Raw genomic sequence first — 26,051 nt, 5'->3', positions numbered from 1 at the left:
CTGACAGGGGCAGGAGGAGGACCTACAAAGGAGCAAGCTGTGGCTTTCTGACATTACACTGGGGTTAGGGCTGGTGTGGATCGAGCTGAAGATTAGAGGAGTCTCAGGAGAGGGAAATCATCGGCTGGTAATGTCCAACAGCTTCTGGCTATTATGCAGAATAAATTACAGAAACTGAGCTATGAAAAAATTGTTCCTGTTAAGATTATTTCTCTAGCCTCTCTTAAGGACTTGGGAAAGACATGACAGTGCCAATACAACATGTTTTCTGCATATTATGATGTGGAGTTCTGCCTATACTAGTACAGCATTGATGCATGTACGTAGCTGCTAGAATACACAAAATTTTCGAGCATAGTCCAGCACAAAATGGTAAATCCACCATCTCTTCTGTGGACCCAGAAGCACATCCATAGACGGTGTGGTTCCGCTGCATACATGGAATACAGGATTTGGGGAGGTATAGGAAGTGCCCACAGACATGTGGGCCACTGAAGAAGCCACTGATACCAGATTTGTTAGAAAATAATGGGTCAGTATCAGCCATTCTAACACGTTTTGTACACATGTGAATCTGAAAAACAATTCATTGCTGTGATTGACTAAACATAATCTGTCCATGTTTAATACTCAGTAGAATTAATGTTAAAAAGGAATTATAGAAGCCTCATCTTTTTAAAAGCAAAAAGATGATCCTGGGGTGACACTCTAGCGAAGATCAATGATATGCAAAAGCATATTATGCAGAACAAAACAAAAAAGGCAGACAACCCCTAGAGTAGGGTTGCTTACTCAAAAGCTAGGAGACCAGTACTGTGTATGTACACCTTCAAAAGGAGTAAGTTATGCAGGAAAAACTGTTTATCTAAAGTAATGAATACAATCCTAAAATGGTCTGTGGGCACAAATGGATATTTTAGAAGAGACACTGCAATCTCTTCCCGAAAGGGCAATTACCTTTGTTGGCAAATTCACAAGGGCATAAAACAAAGTAATCTGGAACGTTTAACTGAAGAATTGTTAGGGAAGAACAGGTTTCACCTACCTGAGAAACCACACCTTGTATTTTTACTATGGTGCCAGCCAATGGGACAAAGAGAACAACAGGACAAACTGGGGGAAGGGAATGCAGCCTCTAGAAATATAAGTAGGGCTGTACCAAATTCACTATCCATTTTGATCAATTTCACGGTTATAGGATTTTTAAAATCATGAATGTCATGATTTCAGCTATTTAAATCTGAAATGTCATGGTGTTGTAATTGTAGGGGTCCTGATCCAAAAAGGAGTTGTTGGCGTAGGGTCACAAGGTTATTGTAGGCGGGGTTGTGGTACTCCTATCCTTACTTCAGCACTGCTGCTGGCAGGGTGTTGCCTTTAGAGCTGGGTGCCCGTCCAAAAGCCGCTGCTCTCTGGCCCCTAAAATATAACCTTGTGATCCCCCAGCAACTCCCTTTTGGATTAGGACCCCCAAATTGAGAAATGCTGGTCTCCCCTGTGAAATCTGTGTGCTCTTACACTATACTATACAGATTTCACGGGTGGGAGACCAGATTTCATGGTCTGTGAATTTAGTAAGGCCCTAAATATACGAATGTTTCTTCACTGTAAGAGCATGTACCTAATTTAACTCTTGCCTTGTATAAAGTGAGGTATGTTTTGCAAACCTTTTAGTTTGTTTTGAGTCTCTGTGTCCCTCTGTGCTTAAGGATTTTCTTTCTAATTGGATCACCTGGGTGTAAAAACTAAATGTCCTAAATAGAAAGAGACCCTCCACGTAGCAGTAGTAGTGGTGGTGAAGGAAGGGTGCTGGAAGTCTATATCTTGCTTTGAATTTTGATCAAAAAAGCATGAATTAAGGAGGTCCTTTACATCCTTTATATTCTATTCTTGTTCATTAGACATTCCCCATGTATTCAGATCACAATTCTGAAAACAATGTTTTATGGTAAAGTAACAACTGCCAGTAGTCGAATATGAGGAAGCCTGATGCAGGGGAAGGAATCTCAGGTAAGCTTGTTCCCCGTTACCGTGATGGCAGCCCCATAGCAGGACACAGCTATCTCTCATACTAGAAGAGGCAGCAGTACAACCAGAGAGGTAGTGTTATCTGCTTTTAACTCCCCTGTACAGTGAGGTGTGGCAGGGGGGAGGGCGGGGGAGGTCATGTAGAGCAGTTTACGAACACAGGGATGTCCCCTGAATCCTTCTGAGAGATCTCAATGAAACTTTCTTGGAGGTACTCTGCAATCCTCTCCTGAAGGTTACTAGGGATGGCAGCCTTATTTCTTCCTCTGTGGCAGGACACTTTCCCACCACTGGTCAGCAATTACCACATTGGTGCCTGCCAAAGTTAACATGCTACTGGCATAGCGGATCGGGCAGCTTTGGCACACCATCAGCAGCTGTGCTGTATGCCATTCTTATGCTCAGGAGCAAGATAGCAGCTACAGTCACCACCACTTGTGGAAAATGGAGCCTGTATTCTGGACCATTGCCCTATACTCATGCAACCGACCAATTCCCTCCTCATTTCCCTGCCAGGCCATGCTCACCAGGACTGGCACTGTGCACAAGCACTTCTAAGCAGAAGTGTCAAACAAGACATGCTTATTAATACTTTAGGGGAGAAAGGAAGGGAGTTCTGAACCTTAACTTTCACTTTCTGTTATGACAATGGTACCTCCGTGTTTTATCTGCATCAGCAGTTGTTGCAGCCTTAAGGTATTCCCTCCATACCAGACAATGCCTGAGCCAGACAAGGAAGAAAAAGAAGAGACCTCAGTATGACACGTTTAGCAAGATCCTGTAAGCCAGTGCTGCATCAGACCTTGAAAAGAGGGCCTGGGGGATTAGTAGTGCAGCCTGTATGAAGAAAGAAGACAGAGAGGAGAAAGGCCCAGGAGTTGGAAAGGGAGATGTGTGGATAGGGGGAAAGTGGTAGATGTGGTATATCTTGACTTTAATAACGGTTTTGATACTGTCTCACATGATCTTCTCATAAACAAACTAGGGAAATACAACCTAGATGGAGCGACTATAAGGTGGGTGCATAACTGGCTGGAAAACCATTCTCAGAGAGTAGTTATCAGTGGTTCACAATCAAGTGGGGTCCTGCAGGCATCAGTTCTGTGTCTAGTTCTGGTCAATATAGTCATCAATGATTTAGATAATGGCATAGAGAGTACACTTATAAAGTTTGAGGACGATAACAAGCTGGGTCGGGTTGCAGTGCTTTGGAGGATAGAATTAAAATTCAAAATTATTTGGACAAAACTTGAGAAATCGTCTGAAGTAAATAGAATTAAATTCAATAAGGACAAATGCAAAGTACTCCACTGAGGAAGGAACAATCAGTTGTACACATACAAAATGGGAAATGACTGTCCAGGAAGGAGTACTGCAGAAAGGAATTTGGGGATCATAGTGGAACACAAGCTAAATATGAGTCAACAGTATAACATTGTAAAAAAACAAACATCTTTCTGGGATGTATAGCAGGAGTGTTGCTATATCATGCACTTAACAACAGAACCTCCTAGTCTGCAAGCAGGACCAGGAACCCCCAACAAACACACTCTTCAAGTGATGGCTTGTAATTGCAACAGATTTCAGTACACTACACAGGCTATTTGGGGTCTCTCTTTCTTCCACAAAAGATTTACAAAGGTCTTGGCTTTGTTCTGAGGGGAACAAAAACAAGTATCAAAAACATTCTTCCCCCTCAAACCAAAATTCTTGTTTTCTAGCAACCCTACTTGTGGGACAGCCTGGAGTATTTTGGTTTTGTCAGCATTAACCTTGAGCTCCATGGTTCAGCTTGAAGATAGTGCCATACAGATGGTCAAGAGATACTCCCAAGGGTCAAGGGTACAATTACCGTGTCTGCTCAGACAGACCCTTTATTGTATTGGTAGCTCAATCCCTATTTCAGGTAACTGTGTTATTATTTGAATTGCTATAGCACGTAGGAGCCCTAGTCATGGGCCAGAACACGTTGTGCTAGGCGCTGTACAAAGACAGAACAAAAAGACAGATTGTAAACTTTTTGGGTTCGAGGCTAAGTATAAGCCAAGAGATGAACTGACAAACCAATGGGGGCATGCAAAGAAACAATGAGACAATATTGGTCATCATGATAGGCTGCATTCTCAGCACACCAACAGCTTAACTGTTGTGAAGTCACGTCCAACACTTACACCATCCTTCCTCAACTGTTTAAGCTCTTTAGCACACAGCTACTGTTATCACAAACAAGGAAAAATGTCTCTCCACCAGCAATAGAAAGAGGCTGGCCTATATTAAAATGAATAAATGTTTGCTCCTACAAGTTTACAGAGTGCCAGAGTTCATGGGTAGTAGCAGTGCAAAATTATACAACACTGAAAAGATGGACTCTTTCGACACTAAAAATCTGCTCTATAAAGTGTTCCACCCTAAAAACGAATGAGCAATTAGTTTGTTTATACAGAGCAAATGCGGTCTTTTCTCTGGAGATCGTTTATTCAGTTGACATCAGTTTGTTAGTAAACAGGAGCAAGGAGGGGGGTAACGTCAGTAGTCAGCAGTTAGCATTTGTCAGACCCACACAACAAAACCTAGTTCTAAGGCTTTAACTAACATCTCAGAACAATTTCTCCCCTCTCCCACTGTAGTCATCTGCATTACATGAACATTATTAAAGCACAGGGGAAATGAAAATTTAGATAGGAAGTTAATGTTCATGACTAGACTTAAACCAGAACACAGAAAGGAAAAGGAGCTCATTTGAATTATGTATTAGTCACCTAAACGTGTTAGTATCTATGGAAGTGGGCCATTAGGTACTGACAAAGACTACATATTGATTTTGCAGAAAGAAAAAGCAAATGTATTTCTATGTCGTTGATATTTATTTTAAGTATTCCTAAATAGTACATACAACCAATTCTGCAGCTGACTTTTGAGGCATTACAGAATGTGTGTGGTATATATCAGTTACTTGAAGAGATCGCTTCAGAGAATGGTCTAAACATTCCTCAGGAGAAATTCTGTTAAACAGCAGATCTAGTGTGCTTATCACCCAGCATAAAATGGATCAAACACTTCACGCACACTTACAAAAGGTACTAGTCTCAAAATGACGGAATAACTCTGCAGTTGTTGTCTTTCAAATTTTCTTCTTGTCATACAGACCACCACAACAGCTTACCATCCGGAAAACTCCAGTCAATTGCTTTCTAAAACATAATGCATTGTTTAGACTTGATGTACTTAGACTAGATTTCACAAAAGATTTGGATGAAAAATATGGAGGGCTAGATTTTGAGTCAAATTACGCGTATAAGGGACAGCAAGACTTCTTGGGAAGTCTCCTCGAATGTTGGGCCTGGGCACACTTCCACCATCATACCTGGCCAGGTGCTCTGGCCAACAAGTAGTGAGTGGTGAAGCCAAGACTATCCTCTTCTCACACCCCTCCACTGCCTCCCCATTCACTTACTCACAGTAGAAAGTGAGCTGTGTTCCAAACCCAGACCTGGACCCAAGATTCAGGTAGGTCAAGCAAAGGACTTGCTTGACAGAAACCTGGTGGAGTGAGGACAATCAATGGGACACAATCATTCCGGGGTACAAAATATATCAGAAGGACAGAACAGGTCACGCGGAGGGGGGAGTGTCACTATATGTGAAAGAAAAGGTAGAATCAAATGAAATAAAAATCTTAAATGAATCCACATGTTCCATAGAATCTCTGTGGATAGTAATTCCTTGCTCTAATAAGAATATAACAGAAGGGATCTATTATCGACCACCTGACCAGGACAGCGATAGCGACAATGAAATGCTAAGGGAGATTAGAGAGGCTATCAAAATAAAGAACTCAATAATAGTGGGGGATTTCAATTAACCCCATATTGACTGGGTATATGTCACCTCAGGATGAAATGCAGAGACAACATTTCTCAATACTTTAAATGTACCAGCTGCTCCAAGAAGCAGTCGGTACAGGAACCCACAAGGGGAGAGGCAACACTCGATCTAGTCCTGAGTGGAGCACAGGATCTGGTCCAAGAGGTAACTATAACAGGACCTCTTGGAAATAGTGACCATAATACAAAAACATTTAACATTCCTGTGGTGGGAAGAACACCTCAACAGCCCAGCACTGTGGCATTTAATTTCAGAAAGGGGAACTATGCAAAAATGAGGAGGTTTAAACAGAAATTAAAAGGTACAGTGACTAGAGTGAAATCCCTGCAAGCTGCATGGACACTTTTCAAAGACATCATAATAGAGGCTCAATTTAAATGTATACCCCAAATTAAAAAACACAGTAAAAGAACTAAAGAAGAGCCACCGTGGCTTAACCACCATGTAAAAGAAGCAGTGAGAAATAAAAAGGCATCTTTTAAAAAGTGGAAGTAAAATCCTAGCGAGGTAAATAGAAAGGAGCATAAACACTGCCAAATTAAATGTAAAAATGTAATAAGAATAGCCAAAAAGGAGTTTGAAGAACAGCTAGCCAAAAACTCAGATCATTTATGAATAAGTTGAATAGGATTGGTAACAAAGAACAAAATGTTTTTAAAGTACATCAGATGAGGGAAGCCTGCTAAACAACCAGTGGGGCACCTGGACGATTGAGATAGAAAAGGAGCAACTAAAGACGATAAAGTCGTCGCAGAGAAACTAAATGAATCCTTTGCTTCAGTCTTCACGGCTGAGGATGTTAGGGAGATTCCCAAACCTGAGCCATCTTTTGTACGTGACAAATCTGAGGAATTGTCACAGATTGAAGTGTTAGAGGAGGTTCTGGAAATAACTGAGAAACTTAACAGTAACAAGTCACTGGGACTAGATGGCATTCACCCAAGGGTTCTGAAAGAACTCAAATGTGAAATTGCAGAACTATTAACTATGGTTTGTAACCTCTCCTTTAAATCAGCTTCTGTACCCAATGACTGGAAGATAGCTAATGTAATCCCAATATTCAAGAAGGGCTCTAGAAGTGATCCTGCAATTACAGGCCGGTAAGTCTAACGTAAGTACCGGGCACATTAGTTGAAACAATAGTAAAGAATAAAATTGTCAGACACATAGAAGAACATAAATTGTTGGGCAAAAGTCAACATGGTTTCTGTAAATGGAGATCATGTCTTACTAATCTATTAGATTAGTTCTTTGAGGGGGTCAACAAACATGGGGACAAGGGGGATCCAGGGGGCATAGTGCACTTAGATTTCCAGAAAGCCTTTGACAAGGTCCCTCACCAAAGGCTCTTATGTAAATTAAGTTGTCATTGTCATGGGAACGGAGGGAAGTAGTAGTAGTGGTACTACTACTTTCATGGGTTAAGAACTGGTTAAAAGACAGGGAACAAAGGGTAGGAATAAATGGTAAATTTTCAGAATGGAGAGGGGTAACTAGTGGTGTTCCCCACAGGTCAATCCTAGGACCAATCCTATTCAACTTATTCATAAATGATCTGGAGAAAGGGGTAAACAGTGAGGTGGCAAAGTTTGCAGATGATACTAAACTGCTCAAGATAGTTAAGACCAAAGCAGACTTTGAAGAACGTCAAAAAGATCTCACAAAACTAAGTGATTGGGCAACGAAACGGCAAATGAAATGTAATGTGGGTAAATTTAAAATAATGCACATTGGAAAAAATAACCCTGTAGTGAGGCGGTGTGGCTCCCTGTCGCCCCAGAGGGGTCGAGCCCCTCCAGACACCAGAGTGGGCGGAGCCAGGAAGCTCTGAGCCCGCCCCTCAGCGGGACAGGTGGCGACCTGGAAGTAGAAAGGCACGACCCGAAGTAGAAAGGCGGGCCCTCAAAGCTCACTAGAGGACCAGCCGCCGGGGAGGTCAGACACAGATAACCTAGCCTGCTACTGGGAAAACCCCCCAGCCCCAGGTCCACGCCAAGACTGGCCTAGCCTCGCCTGTGCCCGCTATCCAAGAGAGTTCCCAGACCTGCCCTGTGCCCGCTACACAGAGGAGTTACCGGGCCTGCCGCTTGCCCACTACCCCGAGGAACCCCTGGTGCTGGAAGCCCCAGAGAACACCGCCGTGACCCAGGTACCGGAAGGAGGTGAGTTAGGAAGTAGCCCGGGGACAGCCGACCCTAGTCTGGCTCTAACTCTGCCAGGACCCAAGTCAGTGTGTTGCGGTCAGGATCTCCACTGACCCAGCAGCAGGTCGTTTGCCACTGCTAGGGCCCCGAGCTGAGACGCAGTGGATTGGGAGGGCCTGCGTCCCCCCTGCCACCCAACTCGTGGGTGGCAGTCTCCCCCTCTTCCAGGTACTTGGAGGCCTGGGTAAATTCACATATGCTGCGTTGCTCAGCCCCTGCCTGAGGGCTTGAGCTACTGACTTTTTGGTGCCCTGCCCTGACTCAGGGCCCAGGCCTACGGTGCTCATTCCAGTTACCGCAAGGGCAGCCGAGGGAGACTCCAGTGGCCAGACAAATTCCCCAAAGTCAACTGTGTGTAATGAGCCAGCGTGGCTCCCCACCGCCCTGGAGAAGGTCGAGCCCCTGCTAGCCCCTTTACAAACCCCAACTATACATACAATATGATGGGGGCTAAATTAGCTACAACTAATCAGGAAAGAGATCTTGGAGTCTTCGTGGATAGTTCTCTGAAGACGTCCACGCAGTGTGCAGCGGCAGTCAAAAAAGCAAATAGGATGTTAGAAATCATTAAAAAAGGGATAGAGAACAAGACAGAAATATCTTATTGCCCTTATATAAATCCATGGTACGCCCACATCTTGAATACTGCATACAGATGTGGTCCCCTCATCTCAAAGATATACTGGCATTAGAAAAGGTTCAGAAAAGGGCAACTAAAATGATTAGGGGTTTGGAATGGGTCCCATATGAGGAGAGATTAAAGAGGCTAGGACTTTTCAGCTTGGAAAAGAGGAGACTAAGGGGGGATATGATAGAGGTATAATACAATCATGAGTGGTGTGGAGAAAGTGAATAAGCAAAATTTATTTACTTGTTCCCATAATATAAGAACTAGGCACCACCAAATGAAATTAATGGGTAGCAGGTTTAAAACAAATAAAAGGAAGTTCTTCTTCACTCAGCACACAGTCAACCTGTGGAACTCCTTGCCTGAGGAGGTTGTGAAGGCTAAGACTATAACAGGGTTTAAAAGAGAACTGGATAAATTCATGGAGGTTAAGTCCATTAATGGCTCTTAGTCAGGATGGGTAAGGAATAGTATCCCTAGCCTCTGTTTGTCAGAGGGTGGAGATGGATGACAGGAGAGAGATCACTTGATCATTACCTGTTAGGTTCACTCCCTCTGGGGCACCTGGCATTGGCCACTGTCGGTAGACAGGATACTGGGCTGGATGGACCTTTGGTGTGACCCAGTATGGCCATTCTTATGTTCTTATGACTGAAGTCTTACACCTCCGCATGGTTAAGTAAACTAAGCCCTTAAGTCTAGCATTCACACAAGCTAGCCTTTCATCTCCACCAGACCCAGATTCCTGCCTGCTAAAATCCCGCTCACATTCAGTCAAAACACGTACTCAGTGGCAAGTAACTGCTCTGCTCTCAGCCACACTGAGATCAATGAAGTAGGAAGATCTACCTCCCTGCTTCTGCTGCCACAATGCCTTCCATGCTGCTGCTGCTTGCCTGCCTTCCTTTGACTGGTGATGCTACTGTCTCTGGGGTTGATCTTCCCTGCCCACAGCGTACAAGTGACAGCAGCAGGAGATTATGAGGAGAGAAAGCACCCTAAATTTGTGATACCCTTCAAAGGGGTGGATCCAAAGTGGATTAGCCTCTACCTGTACCTTTCACCAGCTGTCCTCATTCTAGGCCTCAAATTATTACAGCTGGTCAGCAATTTTCCATCAAAAAATGATTTTGATAGAAAATCTGGCTTCTACAAGAATCATTTACCCAGAAAAATTTGATTTCCCCCCCGCCTTTTAATCCTCCATAAGGAAAACCTAAACCAAATATTTTCTTTCAGCCAGGTCACCCAAGTTGTGACATTATCCTGACCTGGCATTCTGGAGGGGATTGCACTCAGTTGGCCACACAGCAATTTTTAGCCCACTAGCTTGATCAAAGCTAGCATCTGTACATCTACCTGAGCTGAGACTTGTGCTTCCCAGATGCAATATGGATGTACCCAAAAAAGAGTGGGTGATGGGTCCCATTTTGTACAGTTCTTTTACTCAGGCATGAAGTTGTACAAACCAAATATGTAATTAAAGCAATGTGTCAGGGATCTGTTTTCACATGTAACCCCTTTGTGTGCCTTTTAGCTTAAGGTTAAGTATTTGGATACTCACAAGCAAAGCACACACAAAAACACAACAGTGGGTGAAGCAGACTTCAGGATTTTACCATCTCTCTCTCTACAGATTTTCTTCTCCATACACACACGAAATGAAATCCCTTTAAATTGCTAGGAGTAGTACAAGTAGACAAATAACTACATTACTAGTCTTTAGAATACCCAGATATTGTTCAATGGACATTAGCAAATATTTTACAGTACTAACTACATATCTTATTTGCTTATTTTCATCTGTTTGTTTGTTTTCACGATGGTAAAAATATTGAGTAGAAATACTTTAAAAACATGAGTAAGACATCTATATTTATCCACATTTTCCCTTGTGCATACTGTTTTATGCATGTATACACCATGAGCTATCACTTACAGATTTATGTATGTCATTTGCACCAACCATAAAAAGGAGGGAGTAGTTTATTTTTCGCTTTTTAAAAAATGGCTATCAATAGAAGCCTTAGTAAAGTTCTAACTGTAGCCCCATAAAGTTAAACGCAAAGAGAATTTTTTCCCAGTTAAACTATTTTGTAAAAGGGATAGCAAAGATGACAGTATGACACCCTCTTCATTCAGATATTACATAAACCTGTGCACATATGGACAAATACCAAAACAAATGCCAAAGTAATACAATGGTTTTTTTCTATGATACAATGAAAGTTGGGCTTTAGAAACTACACAAGCCTGTTATGGTTAGTTCTAACAGAAGTAGTAATGTAAACAACTTTGATTTCACTGTTACTTGAACTAATGAACAGATATTTTGTCAGAAGTGATATTTTGATTATTTAAATATACAAAAACAACATAAGTGTACCTATCTTATTATATTGGCTGAAATGTTCTTCTATTAGTGTGTTAATATTTCGGGTAAAAATCCCCCTTTGGCAAGTCAAGGGTATTCTTGTTTTCCTTGAATTACAATTGTTGACAAGGAGTCTCAATCAGAACACTACTACTGTGTTCTGCTAATTGATTGATTGTAATGAAACTTCAATACTCTAGCTTTACATCAGTGTAAGTAAGAGCAAACTTTGGTCCTATGTCTCTTGTCAGAGGCCTGTTAGGCTCATCTGTGGACCTAGATGTGATCAATTATGGCCCAAAAACTTGTTAAAGCTGATACAATCATCTCACCCTTTTAGGAAAAATCAGTCATCTTGCATTTGCTCAGTGATCAAAAGACCTCCATGGAGTTATTTCAAATTTACATTGGTGTAGCCAAGATGAAATACTGGGTACAATCTGTGCTTTCATCTGATGAGTTCTTTAGATGTACAGCAAGTAATCAGCTCAACCCTTCCATGAAAGTTATTCATCCTGATTTCAATAGAAAACTAAGCAACCTTCCTCTACATTTTAATTTTTAAACTTAATCTGCATTTTAAAATAGGAAAAAATACTCTCCTGCCCTTATTGGATTTCAAACCAGATAATTCACTTTATGACCAGACCTAGAGGTTAAGATGTGTATTAAGAATTGTATCATACCGTAGCTCTCAAAATTATGAAGGCTAAAGTTTCACTGCATGATAGGACAGTAAACAGTCTAAGGATGTTGGATGCCACCCCTAAAGACGACAGGTTTTCATCTATACTCAGTGTTTCTCTGTCAGATCCCCTGATTTATGGGGGAAGGATGATCATGATATGTTTATTGATTTATGTGTGTTCCTCTGAAGCTCAGTTCCTTATGCTGCAAAGCTGGGAAGTAGAAGAGAATGCATAACCACCATGAAGGGGCCTAATGGAAAGCCAGAGGTTCAACCACCAGGAAAACATGTGAGGAGCCTTATCACATGTTAGAGATATGGTCCACATTTGGGCGGAGCTGGATAACTAATTGTTCTATACTAGCTGAAATTAGCATCATAGAAATGTCAAAGTTCTGTCTTTACGTTAGTGGGGAAGGTTATGAACTTGTACCCAGACTGCAGTCACTTCCCTAATTTTTCACCTAGTACCATAGTACATGAGTGAAAAGTAGCTAACTCATCAATTATGACAGAGCAAATATGGTTTTCGTGTTTGATGGCCTATACTGAAGCCTGTTACCAAATTCCTAGCATAGGCCCTCACACTTCTTGTTCAGGAAGGGACATCTATGTGTGGTCACCTCCAGCAAGTGGTGCAAAATATTCCAGTCCACAATGGTGGATCTTGTAGTGACCTAAGACAGAGACTCCACCCACTGCCAAAGGGATGGGCCATGTTAAACTACTGCCGTTACGTTGGAACCCCCTAATTTAAAGATACAAAGCTGACCCCTGAGCTGCAGTAAAGGGGAGAATAATCCCCATAAAAATCAGATACTATGCAGAGGAAAATGATATGTGCGCACTCTCTCTCTCTCTCTCTCTCTCATGTAACATGGTCAATATGGAAAGACATTCCCCTATCGCCTTAGACAGGCCATCCAGTGGAAGAAAAGGTGAAAGACCAACTTTCAGCTACACCAAGCCTGAAGTCTACAACCAAGAGAGGGATCCTCACGTGTGAAGCGAAGAGCTCAAGCCTTCTGCTACACCCACCTGATTTCATCTGAACAACAATACTGTGAGTCAAAAATCCCAAGAAACAAAAGCTACATCCACACTTGGAGCTGGGGGTGTGACTCCCAACTTCAGTACTCTAGCGCTTATCAAGTTATCACACTAAAAATAGCATCGCTGTAGTAACACGGACAGTGGCAAACGACAGCATGGACTAGCTGCCTCGAGTACATACCCACAAGGTCTGAGGCGGTTAGCTCATTGCATGGCTCACCACGGCCTGTGCTACCGCGGCTACACTGCTATTTTTAGCATGCTCTCTTGATGAGAGCTAGCACAAGCAGGTGTATTCCAGCTCCAACTGTGGATATAGCCAGAGAAGTAGCAACTTTGTTATTCTTGTGGGAGATGTACTAAAGGCTCAGCCTCCATCTGTCTCTGTGTGTTTCACAGCATCTTTGAGGATCTCCCAAAGTAGACACTTAAACCCCAGTCTGTTATCTAATAAGTAAGAGATTCTCCTAGGTTAAAAAGGAGTGTTTATTCTAAAGTTGCATGTGTATAAATTTTAGTTTTAAATATCACTTCTGTGTTTTTTGCCCAGCCTGTCAGAAAGTTGTATTATTATGTGAAGGAAGGAAAGTAAATACAGTGAAATTATAATCTGTTTTCTCAGCAAGATTTAAGGGAAATGTTAAAATGGTAAGTAATAAAGAATCTCTGTACTTCCTTAAGACCAGCCAGGGAGATTATGGTCTGCTTTAAGCAGTCTCCCTTGGTTGAGAGCTCCCTTAATGGTCCTGTAAAGGGTTAATGAGCCTTATTTAGCTTTAAATTTTATGTTCTATTAATCTCTCCATCCATCTAGGCACTTACATGGCCTCTAACACCATATTATCTGAGCATGCAGCTGAAAGTATCTATGATGCATATGTTTATGAGAGTACTAATAAAAGAATCATTGTATAAATGTTTTGAAAAAAGACAAGTTAGCTGAAGGCTGCGCTATCAGATAATACAGTCATCTCAGAGGCATAAGCCCTGAACATGACGACTCAGGAAAATTTGCTAAGGAACCAGATGTTCCCCTACAAGTGTATCTTTACTATCTTGATCCTGGAATTGCTATCAGACAGGAAAAGGGTTGGTGAAAATGTTGTAAATCGCTTTATCAATTTGCTTCTGTGATATTAATTTTTACAGCTCCCTAAAGTGTGCTATTGTAATTAACCTTTTTTATATTGTCGACCACAGTCAGAGATTTTTCTCATGGAAATTCATGGAGCATAACGTCCCTGTACCAATTACAGCAATTGCTTACATAGTTTACATGGAGAACCTCTCGTTTCCTATGCATGTTGTACCACTTTCTTATACTTGGGGTAGAGTCAGAACTGCTTAAAATTGTGTTTGAGCTGAACACTTCTCTGGATTTTACACTGCAAATCTTCTAATATCACAAACTTTGATGGTATCAGTCGTATTTTAAGCTAGTAAAAGTTGCTGTTGCGTTAACTATTGCTGAGTTGGAACAAAATGCTGAAGGGCAGTTTTATTTGTTTTGTTCTGCGCTATTTATTTATTTTGCTCACATTTGACACACGCAATAACCTAATTGTTCTTGAATTTGAAAGCTGTTTGAAAAATCTGGTCCTTAAAATTTTATATAATTAAGCTTTAGAGTTAACATCCCTTTGAGACAATCAAGAACAGCTCACATATCTTAGTGCTGCTGGTTGACATTCAGAAAGAAGCCTTAAAAACCACATGGTCTATACAGTTGTTTTAATTAAAAATTTGCCTTTTGCGGAATCTGGCTGATGGGTTGTCCATTGGGGGTGGGGGTGGCATTTGACACCAAGAGATAAAACCATTATTTTTTAATGTTATGGTTAATGTATACTTTAAAATTTCTTGCGCCTCACTAGAGCTTCAAAAGCATCCTGCCTTTCCTATGCACTCAAATGCTGAGCTGCATTTCTTGTGTTTTAGACTACTGTGATAGATACAATTTTCTGCAATATCCTTGATAAACCTTATTGAATCAAGTTGAAGTAGCTTTGGAATCAATTCTATTACAAATGTAAAGTTTATGCCTTACTGTAGAATTGTATGCAACATCTACAGGGGGAGATGTGACCAATGTATACCATGGGAAGTGTTATGAACTTTAAAGGTTTAGTTAAAATAGAGTGCCAGAAAAGAATGAACTTTAAGACAAAGTTAAGTGGGGTCTCAGGAAATCTCCAGGGTGAGGTGAATGCAAATGTACTACTTCTGGCTATGCAAGACTCAACCTTTTCAAGCTATGCCCTGAGAAGTGGACCTTTGTCTATCACCTGCTACACGAAGACAAGATAAGTGGCCCAAGCTGTATAAAGGAAAAACTGAACTGTTCATGAGTAAAAACTTATGAATTTGTAACCACAGGAAAACCCTTTGTTGGGGTTTGAAGGACTGACTCCTTGCAGAGCCCTTGCTGGAGTTGGGAGGGAATCTCTGGTAAGCTTATCACTATGCATGTAGGTTTTTTGGTTGATTTTAACATTTTCATTGTAATGCTTTCACCTTAAGAATAAATGTGCTTGTTATAAAGGGCTGTGTGGTAATTTATAATGGTGGGCAGTCACCCTTTATAGCTTTGAGAGAGAGAGAGGAAAAACAACAAAGTGCACAGACTCTGGGCTGCTGGGAAATCACAGGGTAGGCAGGGAACTGTGCAGCTTTGAAAAAAAACAGTGTCAGGATGGGGAGAGGTGCAGGTCTCCACCCAAGAGACGTGATAGCAGAGGAGACTGGGAACCTAGAGTGGATGCTTTTGCTGGACCACAGGGGAAGAATACAGGAGCAGTTGCCCTTAACTGTGACAAATACATCAGACATAACTTCATTCTGGGAAGTGTCAATAAAAGGGCAGCTCTCATCAAAAAGGGACTAGCACCATTCAGAGTTGTAAATACAGTGAAGCAAGTGGCGTATGGAGTTCAAAACACTCCTCAGCACCATGGGCGGGGGGGAACAGGGAAGAAACAGGAAATCCCTCATTTTAAAAGTATACTACTTTTAATACTTATCCAAAATATTGTGCCCCTGTGCCAAGTGGTAGCAAATGACCAGGGCCTTACAGGTCAGCTTCCCAGGGGAAGAGAAATCAGTGAGAGTCTGGGATAATACGCTCTAACTGTAATTTATTTTATTTACATATATACACTTCTGTGCCCAGACAAGTGGCCACAAAAGAGCAAGCAAGCAATCCTTTCTTTTAGGAATCTCGGCCAAATACTAATGCCAGATTCTCAGGTAGTGACTTAAAGTAAATTCTTGAGATAATCAGAGACCAAGGCAAAGATCCAATACTCCTACTGCTTGCACAGCTCCCCTGCTCAGAAGCTTGCACAATAATACCAAAAAACCACCCCAACAAACCTGTTAAGTCTTTCTGTGACTGAACATTTGCTCACAAGTTAACAAAAATCTTGTCAGACTACATGTGATGGTGCAACCTGTCGTAACATAGGGCCACAGGGTATAAGACTAGACAGGACATCCTGGGTCATCGATTCCTGTCCACTGCTGTCACAGGCAATCCCATCATATAGTCCCATCCATAAATTTATCAAACTCTGTCTGAAAACTACTTAGGCTGTTTGCCTCCCACCCACTACTGCTACTGGAATACTGTTCCAAAACCTTCCTCCTCTAATGAGTAGCAGCTTTCTAATTTCCAGCCTACATTTATTCATGGCCAGTTTACACTTATTTGTTCTTGTGCCAACATTGTCCTTTAGCTAAATAGCTCTTCAACCTCCCTGCTGTTTACCCCCTAAATTATTTATGGAGAGCAATCATATCCCTCTCAGCCTTCATTTTGCTAGGCTAAACAGCCCAAGCTCTTTTAATCTCTTCTTGTTAAATATGCTCTCCATTCCCCTGATCATCCTAGCAGCCCTTCTCTGCACTTCTTGAAGTTTGAATCAATCATTCCTGAACATGAGTAACCAGAATTGTACACAGTATTCCAGGTGAGGTCTTACTAGTGCCACGTACAGTGGAATTAATACTTCTCTCTTTGTTGGAAACACAGTCGTTGGATGTAGCAGGTGAGGTATTTGCTTCTCCCCTCACCCCCATCACATTGGTGGTTCATGGTCATCCAATGATCGGCTAATCTGCCCAGGTCTTTCTCTGCCATTCTCAAGTCCCCAGCATATTGAGACTAATAAGGATTTCTGTTAAGTGTATAACCTTACATTTTGTACTAATCATGTCATCTCACTTCTATTACTCCAGTCCTCAAGGTCATCCAATTCTTCCTGTAGAAAATTCTGATCCTCTTCTGATTGAAGGATGCCTCCCTACTTTATGTAAATATCATTAGCACGCTTTTTTTGCCAAAATAATTAATGAAAATATTTAATAAAATAGGTTCCAAGACCAATCCTTGACAAACTGTACTAGAAACCGCCCTCCGGTCCAATAGTTCTCCTTTCAGCACAACCTGTTGTCTCCTTTAGCTAGTTCCTTACCCAGCATACAATCCTTGCACTAAAGCCTATATTTTCTAACTTAAACAGTTTCCCTTAAGGTACTCTATCAAATATTTCACTGAAGTACAGATAGACCAGAGGAGGGAAATGAGGTAGATCTACATCTATTTCCATAAAATACTGTGAAAAGAAAAGGAGTACTTGTGGCACCTTAGAGACTAACAAATTTATTTGAGCATAAGCTTTCGTGAGCTGTGAGCATAAGCTTTCGTGAGCTACAGCTCACGAAAACTTATGCTCAAATAAATTTGTTAGTCTCTAAGGTGCCACAAGTACTCCTTTTCTTTTTGCGAATACAGACTAACACGGCTGCTACTCTGAAACCTGTCATAAAATACTGTGGTTTTCTCTAACAAAAAAGTCAGGTGAGAGACATGGATCCACTGATGAATACCCTCACATATTGGCGCGCACAGGGGGGATGGATGATGCGGCATGCTACTGGAGCCAGTGATGGCTGCAGAGTAGCTATCACCATTTGCATTCTACTTATCAATACCTGATTGGAGTGGTAAATATTCTGTCCTACCAGCCCCTTCACAGGTCCCCCACACAAAGCTTGTTTGCTTTGACTTTGAGCAGTTAACCAGGATCAAGCCTTGGTAAATGAATCTATTAAGCAACTGATCCACGATATGGCTATGCTGAGGGTGAATTTGCTGCTGTGCTTTTGGCCCCTCACAGGAGGGCAATAGGGCAACCAGGACGAGAAGGTTCTGCAGCAGTAAGGACAGTTGGAGCTCCTGAAGACAGTGTGAAGGCAGCTGTTCCTGGTAGTAGCTCAGGGTGACTGAGCAGGGCTTATCTGTGTGCAGTTGGATATAACTTGGTTTAAGAGTAACAGGATAAGTGCACATAGCATAAGAACATGGACATATGGAAATAAATTACACAAGACCTGACTGTGACAAATTTCTTTCAGCATGGAAACTGACCTACTGCAAGGCCCCCATAATGAACAATCACTGGGCAAGGAAAAAGAAAATTGATTTAGCTCTATAAACAGCTATAGACAAAGATGTACCAAGGAGATGTTTAAATCAGGATCAGGTTTAAGGCTGGTTTGGGTAGCAGTGTCACGGAGGATAAATTAGAGCCAGAGTATGGATTTGGATTCAACAGTACCCAAGTCTGATGAGCAGTTCTCATGAGATTTCAGCTGCATCTAACCCAGAATTAAAGAACAGGCCCATTCCATTTTTTAGATCCTGTCTGGAACCAAAATCCCAGAGGCAGATTTGATCTGAGGATTTAAATCCAAACCCAGAGTGAAATGGAAGAAGTTGAAAGTTTTGCTCCATCTCTAGTTATAACTAATCACTGCAATCTTCCTAGAAATAAAATTTCATCCTGAAATCGACATTGAGAAACCCAGTACAAGAACAAATCCGCACAGACACACCCCTAAAACTCCGAGCAGGGGTATTCTATCTGCTACCCAAGATCCATAAACCTGGAAATCCTGGACGCCCCATCATCTCAGGCACTGGCACCCTGACAGCAGAATTATCTGGCTATGTAGACTCCCTCCTCAGGCCCTACGCTACCAGCACTCCCAGCTATCTTCGAGACACCACTAACTTCCTGAGGAAACTACAATTCATCAGTGATCTTCCTGAAAACACCATCCTGGCCACTATGGATGTAGAAGCCCTCTACACCAACATTCCACACAAAGATTGACTACAAGCCATCAGGAACAGTATCCCCGATAATGTCATTGCAAACCTGGTGGCTGAACTTTGTGACTTTGTTCTCACCCATAACTATTTCACATTTGGGGATAATGTATACCTTCAAATCAGCAGCAGTGCTATGGGTACCCGCATGGCCCCACAGTATGCCAACATTTTTATGGCTGATTTAGAACAACGCTTCCTCAGCTCTCGTCCCCTAATGCCCCTACTCTACTTGCGCTACATTGATGACATCCTCATCATCTGGACCCATGGAAAAGAAGCCCTTCAGGAATTCCACCATGATTTCAACAATTTCCATCCCACCATCATCCTCAACCTGGACCAGTCCACACAAGAGATCCACTTCCTGAACACTACAGTGCTAATAAGCGATGGTCACAACCACCACCCTACACCGGAAACCTACTGACTGCTATACTTACCTACATGCCTCCAGCTTTCATCCAGACCACACCACATGATCCATTGTCTACAGCCAATTGTCTACAGCTCTATGATACAACTGCATTTGCTCCAACCCCTCAGACAGAGACAAACACATACAAGATCTCTATCAAGCATTCTTACAACTACAATACCCACCTACTGAAGTGAAGAAACAGATTGACGGAGCCAGAGAAGTACCCAGAAGTTACCTATTACAGGACAGGCCCAACAAACAACACAACAGAACACCAGTAGCCATCACCTTCAGCCCTCAACTAAAACCTCTCCAACACATCATCAAGGATACCTATCTTGAAGGACGACCCATCGCTCTCACATATCTTGGGAGACAGGCCAGTCCTTACTTACAGACATCCCCCAACCTGAAGCAAATACTCACCAGCAACCACATACCACACAACAGAACCACTAACCCAGGAACTTATCCTTGCAACAAAGCCCGTTGCCAACTGCGTCCACATACCTAATCAGGGGACACCATCATAGGGCCTAATCACATCAGCCACACTGTCAGAGGCTCATTCACCTGTACATCTACCAATGTGATATATGCCATCATGTGCCAGCAATGCCCCTCTGCCATGTACATTGGCCAAACTGGACAGTCTCTATGTAAAAGAATAAATGGACACAAATCAGATGTCAAGAATTTAACAATCAAAAACCAGTCGGAGAACACTTCAATCTCTCTGGTCACTCGATTACAGACCTAAAAGTCGCAATTCTTCAACAAAAAAAACTTCAAAAACAGACTCCAATGAGAGATTGCTGAACTGGAATTAATTTGCAAACCGGACACCATTAAATTAGGCTTGAATAAAGACTGGGAGTGGATGTGTCATTACACAAAATAAAACTATTTCCCCCTTTTATTTCCCCCCACGCCCCCACTGTTCCTCACACGTTCTTGTTAACTGTTGGAAATGGCTCACCTTGATCATCACTACAAAAGGTTCTCCCCGCTCTCCTGCTGGCAATAGCTCACCTTACCTGATCACTCTCGTTACAGGGTGTATGGTAACACCCATTGTTTCATGTTCTCTGTGTATATAAAATCCCCCCACTGTATTTTCCACTCCGATGAAGTGAGCTGTAGCTCACGAAAGCTTATGCTCAAATAAATTTGTTAATCTCTAAGGTGCCACAAGTATTCCTTTTCTTTATTCTGTACTGTGTCCAAAATCAGCAGCTTATCTTAGCCTTTTTTGCGTTACATAATATAACATGACAGTGTTATGTGACTGATAACCTGATGTGATTCTTTATATGCCTGCTGGTGAAGGAGCAATGATATCACTCAAAACTGATAATGATAAGCTCATGAAACTTTTTTTAAATAAGGTCTCATTACCTGTAAAAAGATTGAAGTTTGGCATTTATTATCATCCATATTTTCATAGGTAATTTCCCTTTAGCCATGGGTAGAAGTGAGTAGCAATTATCAACTGAGCATATCTCCATTAAAGCTCTGCAGCACTGTCATAAAGGCAATGACAGGAAGGCTGACCTCATAGGTGAGTCACGAAGTGCCAGCTAAGGGCATCTGCTAAGTTGGAATCAGCAGTCTCAGACATGTATTTCAACCTTCTCAGAACACTGTGCAGATTTTGTCTCAGCCAGAGAAAGGTCAGCCTCCTAGCTGATAGTTATTGGCAGATACTTATTTAGGTTCAAGATAATAGCTTTGAAAGTAAAATCACAAAGCTATTTTGGATGATTGCTTAGAGCCTTGGCAGATAAATTGCAGATGCCCTTAGCTTGCATTTGTTGGCATTTTTATGAAATCTGCCTCTGTCATTTTCCCTTATGGTGACTTGAATATTGTTACCCATTATTCACTATAGTTTTACTTTGAAAAAGTTTAAATTCTAAACGTTAAACAGCAACACCCTAAAAAGAAAACATTCAGAGCACAATTTAAGTAACTGAAGAAAGGCTCTGATAATTAAACATAATTTTACAGATTTTCAGTGGTCACTCATTTCTTGATTAAATCCAAGAGTAGTTGCCTGCAACATGCCTTTAGAAGAAGAAGGAAAAAAAGCTAAAGAAGAGATTATACAATAGCAGTTTAGCAAAACTACTTCTATTTTAAGTGGTTTGTTCTTTAAAATAATGCTGTAGTAGTGTAACCTTAGTCACCCCAAAGTACTATGCAATATCCCTATGCAGTCATCCAAAGCAGCTAACCATTTACCAAAAGATGCTTCAGGACTCCACTCCAGTTAATTTGGTATGCTGCAGGGCTGAAATGAAGTTGTACCTCAAAAGAAAGATTTTGTTAGGGAACAGGGATCAAAAACATTGGAAACCAAAGGTAAAGCACTGAAGGGTGGGGAGTTGAGATGTAGCAAAAAAAAAATTACATACACACAAAAATATCTTAATATCAGCAAGTATTCTAACCTCAAGTTTAGAAAATGGCTTGTATCAATAACCATGAAGTTATATGATTGTGATGCATGGCTAGAAAGGGTTAAACATCCTTCAAAATAAATAACCCTCAAAAGACATGTGGAGAGATCATGTTTGTGTTTTTGTGTATTTACATATGTATGAGTAGGGTCAACAGTGTAATCAACAGTCCCTGTCTATGCTGTATTCTGATAGTTCAGAGATCAAAAATGAGTTGTAAACCTGGGATATCTAGGTATTCATCTTTCTTTGAAATGTACTGTGAATGGTGAAGGAACAAGCAAATGGCCTTACGTTAATCTGTAGAGCTAAGTACAGGTGATGGACCTCCTTCAAAGTCATCCTAATTACCTTGTGTTCCATAAGGAACTCCAACTTGTCAAAAGACCTGAAATTGTATAAGGGGTCCTTGGGCCCTGATTCTGTCATCTCAGATATGCTTAGGCTTCTTCAAGGGAAATTTGAGTCACAAGACCGAGGTCCCACTTATGCTCTTCCACCCTGAATATGATATTTGGACATTGGACTATAACCTATGAACTATTTCTAAAATAACTTTCTTTGCAACTACAAAGCTCACCATCTCTGCTATGAATCTGAACCTCAATGAATTAAACTCATGTCTGGTATATATATTGATCTTTTAAACATACTCTCTCTTTCATTTTTTAATAAATTTTAGTTTAGTTAATAAGAATTGTCTGTAGCATTTATTTGGGTAAAATCTGAAACATTCATTAACCTCAGAGGTAATGTGTCCGATCCAGTGGTGGGCAATCTGCGGCACATCAGGGTAATCTGTTGGCGGGCCACCAGACAGCTTGTTTATATTTGCACAGCGAACCGTGCCCACTGGGAGCTGTGGGAAGTGGCAGCCAGCATGGCCCTGCAGCCCGCGCTGTTTCCCGCAGCTCCCATTGGCTGGGAACAGCAAACTGCAGCCACTGGGAGCCAGAGATGGCCATGCAAATATAAACAAACTGGTGGCCTGCCAGCGAATTACCCTGACGGGCTGCATGTGGCCCACAGGCCGCAGGTTGCCCACCATTGGTCCGATCCTTTGGAATTGGTAGAATCTTTTCTTTTATATAATGAAATAAGATTTACAGAAATTTTCATCATATTTGACATGGGTACCTGGATGGAGGCCTGAGGCAGGATCACGTTAAGGGAACGGTGTTGTTTGGACTCTGAGTAACCAGTAAGGTAATAAAGAAGCTGTTTTATGCTGGCTTGGTAAATTTTAGTATTGGAATATCCACCAGCTTTATGGGAATTTTCTGCCCCATTCTTTGAGATTCACCCTAATTGAGTGACCACAGAAATCTCCTCATGTAGGTTCTTCTAGACAACAATCAAATCACTTCATAATCTTCTCTTAAGGAAGATGGATTTGTTCAGTTTACCTTTACCTTAGTCTCACTATAATGCAGGTTTTCCTGACACCAAATCATTGTTGTAACTTTTTCCAACTTCACACTTCAGAAAGAATGTTTAAAAATGGAGTAGACACCTGAACTAGACATAGTATTTCAGTGATGATTGTTGCCACTTTAGTGAGAGACCTCCCTACTTCCATTCAATATTTCCTCTGTTTATACAACTGAAGGTAATATTTGCTCTCAACTATTGCTTTGCACTGCAAGTCACAGTCAGTTGGTTACCGCTGAGCGATCTGGGCTTATTGTGCAGAACTGACCTGTCCTTATCTTTACTTAACAGTGTACCAATTTTTGTTTCATCACCAAACTTTGCCAGCAATGATTTTGTATTGTTTTCTTCCAGGTTATTGATGACCTTTTGCTAGTCAATACAGTTAAGAACAGATCCCTGTAGGTATCCACTAGAAACAGATGACTCCCCATTTATAATCATGTTTTGAGATCTGCCAGTTTTTTACCATTCAACATGTTCTGCGTTGATTTTGTACAGTGCTGAGCAATGTTCCCTCTAATTTTTGATAGGCTGTGTGCATGAAAAATTTCTTCTGTGCAAATTTTTGTGCTCGCAGTGTTTCGCCGTGTGCATGGGGTTTAGGATCTGTGTGTGCACGCACACCTTAGAGGCAACAGTGGTGCTTAATGTGATGTACAAGTCTTTTAAAGATTTACAGTTATCACAAGATCCTTCTTTCTTCCAGGAGCTAAAACATTCATCTATGATCTGATCATCTTTTGTTTAGTTGATAAAAGTAATAGTGTTGATATAATATACTTAAGACTTCTGCAAGACATTTGACTAGTGCCATACAACATTTTGATTATGAATACAAAAATCAAGATGACATACATTAAATGGATTAAAATCTGGTTGATATATATCAAAATGTAATTGTAAATGGGGAATCATCATTAAGCAGGTGTTTCTCTAATGGAGTCCCAAAGGGATCTGTTCATAGCCTTATTTACCATTTTTTAATCAATGAGCCGGGGAGGGGAGAAGTCATGACTGATTAAGTTTCCACATGACCCAAAGATTAGGGAAGAAGATAGATCATTGATAGAGCAATGTGGATTGCTTGGTAAACTAGGCACAAGCAAACAATATGCCTTTCAAATGCAAATGTTTACATCCAGGAACAAAGACTGTAGACCCCAGTTACAGGATTGGGGAATCAATCTTTGAAAAGCAGTGATTGCGAAAGAGACGTCAGGGGTCACGCTGGATAGCCAGCTGAACAAAAGCTCCCAGTGCAATACCATTTCAAAAGGGCTAATATGATGCATGGATGTATAACTAGGGGAATATCAAGTAGGAGTTGACAAGTTATATTAGGTCTCTATTCGGCACTGCTGTGACCACAACTGGACTCCTAATATCCAGCATGTCAAGACAAAACCATCTGCTAGACTTCAAGAAGGATGTTAATAAATTGGAGAGGTTTCACAGAAAGCTCATGACAATGATTAAAGAATTAGAAAGTGAAAATCTTATAGTGAAAGAGTCAAGGAGCTCAGCCTATCTAACTTATCAAAGAGGTGGGTGGGATGACTTGACCACAATCTATAAGAACCTACATGGGAGTATAGTATTCATGCATAGTTAGAGAACTGGTGTACTGTCCCATTAAAAGACACAGGAAGTGACTCTCATATACTGGCTCTGTGTGCCCACAAGCTGAGGTGGGCTGCTGAAAGTGAAATATGTATCTGAAAGCCTTGTAAATAAAACCAAGTTTAGTTTACCCCATCCTGTGTAGACCTCCATTCCTGTGAGCAGTCTAAACAAAGACAGTACAATGGTGAACAGAAATCCAATAATAAATGTTTTTTTCAACCTAGCAGACAACTGTACAACAAAAATCCAATGGCTGTTAGTTGAAACTGGGCATATTCAACTCAAATAAGGTGCAAAATTTTAACAGTGAAGGTAATTAACCACTGGAATACCTTACCAAGCGTTGTGGTGGAATCTCCATCACTGACAATTTTTAAATCAAATCAAGAGTGGATGTTTTGCTAATATAGATATGCTCTAGTTCAACCACAGCTATTAGTCTTGAAGCAAAAATTAATTCAGAAGTCCTATGACGTGTGTTATGCAGTAGGTGAGAATAGATCACAATTGATCCTTCTGGCCTTGAAATCTCTGAATCTACAAGCCATCCCAGTTACTGCAACCTCTTCCTTCTGATACTCTCATCACACAGACAACCCCGCTCCCCCCGGCAGTCACTCCAAATGTAGCTGCAATAACTATAATTATAATCAGATTATTAACATTGGTTTTAGTAGAGAGAGTTTTAAAATCACTTTGATTAATCAAAAAAATGCATTTAATGATACAACCCCACAACTCTTAGTAACATGAATAATCCATGACCACATGACTACAATGGAACCACTCACATTAGGAGGGCTTACTCATATGATTAAAGGTTGCAAGAAAAGGCCCTAAAGCACCCTAAAACTTGTATACATGCTCTCCCTTATGAACTCTGAATTGCCCCGCTGGCTTCAACAGGACTACTCACAGTGTGTGAACTTAAGCACCTGTGTAAGCTTTTACAGGGTAGGAGCCTAACTTTATAAGTCTGATTACTTTACTGCCAACATAAACCCTACAAAACCCAGGATTTTTGGTGACAAAAGAATCTAGAAAAAAAACAATATTTGGTATTCAGTTTCAGAAGAACT

This window comes from Eretmochelys imbricata, chromosome 5 (genome assembly GCF_965152235.1).
Source record: "Eretmochelys imbricata isolate rEreImb1 chromosome 5, rEreImb1.hap1, whole genome shotgun sequence".
In the NCBI taxonomy this organism is placed as follows: Eukaryota; Metazoa; Chordata; order Testudines; family Cheloniidae; genus Eretmochelys; species Eretmochelys imbricata.
The sequence above is the reverse complement of the archived record's forward strand: the minus strand, read 5'-3'. Positions refer to the sequence as shown.